Source organism: Gekko japonicus, unplaced genomic scaffold, assembly GCF_001447785.1.
Source record: "Gekko japonicus isolate JY-2015 unplaced genomic scaffold, Gekko_japonicus_V1.1 scaffold738, whole genome shotgun sequence".
Taxonomy (NCBI): domain Eukaryota; kingdom Metazoa; phylum Chordata; class Lepidosauria; order Squamata; family Gekkonidae; genus Gekko; species Gekko japonicus.
In genome coordinates, this window is record NW_015173145.1 from 290,246 (window position 1) to 292,287 (window position 2,042).

The window sequence follows — 2,042 nt, forward strand, 5'->3', positions numbered from 1 at the left end:
CCATTCCGGGCCGCGCCCGCCGGAGGCCCTCGGGCGCGGCAGGAGGGCGGGGCGCCGCTAGGGGAGCTCCCTCGGCTCGCTGCTTGGAGGGTGGCTGCCGCCTCCTCCGCCTCCTCCTTCCCGGGCTTTCCTTGCGGCCAGGCGGGAGTTCCTCCCTGGTTCCCACAAGGCTGCAGGAGGGCTCTGCGCGCCCGAGGGCGAACCTGCTCCCGCTGCCTAGCCGCCCCGTGACCCCAGGGCCGGCCCAGCTTATTTTGCACCCTAGGCGGGGATCCCTTCTGGCACCCCCTTCCCCGTGCGCCCACCAATTTTCAAAAATAAAGGCATTTTAGGAAGAATGAAAAACAGGAATAATCAAGAACCTCCCAGACTACGGGGCTGGGTGCAGTTTGGCGCCCCTAAGGGCCGGCCCACTCTAGGTGATTGCCTAGTTCGCCTAGTGAGTGAGCCGGCCCTGCATGACCCATTAGAGAGCTGAAATGGACAAACTGACTTTAATATTACAAAATGAGCCAGAAGAAGAATTTTGGACGAGTTGCGATATAATCTATGACTGGCTGAAGAAGATGAAGAAGTGATAGTAGGGATGGGAAATGCGCGTTAAAAATACTAATTGCTAAATTAGAAAGAGGAAACTTGGCTTTTGGAAAAGGGTGAATTCTAAAAAGGATTCCTTTGAGTGATTTGAATGTCTGTGTACACAGGGCCGGCCCCAGCTTATTTTGCACTCTAGGCGAAGATCCCGCCTGCCCCACCACCCGCAGTCTCTCCCAACACTACAAAAACCAATAATCAAGAAACTCCCAGAGTAGGGGCCGGGTGCAGTTTGGTGCCCCTAAGGGCCAGCCCGCTCTAGGCGATCGCCTAGTTCGCCTAGTGAGTGAGCTGGCCCTGTGTGTACATTGGCATTCATATTATAAAATAAGTCAGAGTAAGAACTGTGGACGAGAAGGGATATAATATAAGACTGGCTGAAAATGAAGAAGTTATAGTAAGGATGGGAAAGGCTAGTTTAAAATATTACTTGTTAAAATAGGAAGATAAACTTTATTTTTTGGGAAAGTGTGAGTTATAAAAGGAACGTCTGATTTATTTTAATGTCTGTGAAACTGAAAATAAAATGTTAAGAAAAAGAGAGAGTGTGGGTGTCTTTCACGGGGTGTGACGTAAAGGCCCTGATTGGGTGACCCTCCATCGAGGGATGCCAGCCTCCCGGTGGGACCCCGGGAGCCCCCTGGAATGACGGCTCATCTCCAGACCACAGAAATCAGTTCCCCTGGAGAAGATGGATGCCTTGGGGGGGGGGGTTGGACTCTTTGGCACTGCACCCCACTGAGGTCCCCGCCCTCCCCAGACTCCATCCTCAGATCTCCAGGAGTTTCCCAGCCTGGAACTGGCAACCCTCCCTCCCCCCTCTCCCACTAGTGGCCAGGGGGGACCCGGCAGGGCCTGCAGGCAAGGAGAACGGGACCGGCCTCCCTCTTGTGGCTTATCTCCGCTTGCTTCCTTTCTTCCAGCATTTTTCCTGCCAGCTCAGCTTTCCAAAAAAAGTTTGCTGGCATCCAAGCCAGCGGTCATGGGATAACGCCCGTCTGCCGGACTGAGAAGCTGCTCTGAGGACAAGCGCGGAAGGGAGCAGATCGTAACTCGCATTCTCCATTTGTTCTTTTGGCTTTAATCGTGTTCAGATGGGCTCCTGCCCAAGGGTCTACCCATCATCCTTTATCTTTTTGTTTATTTATCTCTTCCTTTCTCCACACCTGGGTCTCAGAGCTGCTGGGAACATTGTTCTCCCATTCTCCCTTCTCTCACAGTGCTCACCTGCGATGTAGGCTAGGCTGAGGGACTGTGATGTGTCCAACGTCACCCAGCAAGTTTGCGTGGCAGAAAGTGAGCATTTGAATCCTGGTCTCCCAGGATCCTAGGTCTCAAACTTTAACCGCTATGGCATGTTGGCTCTCTTAAGCCAGGAGTTCCTAAGATTATATAGCAGCCAGAAGTTCTAGCTCTTTTAGCATCATGCACCACTAGGTGGCGAGCTA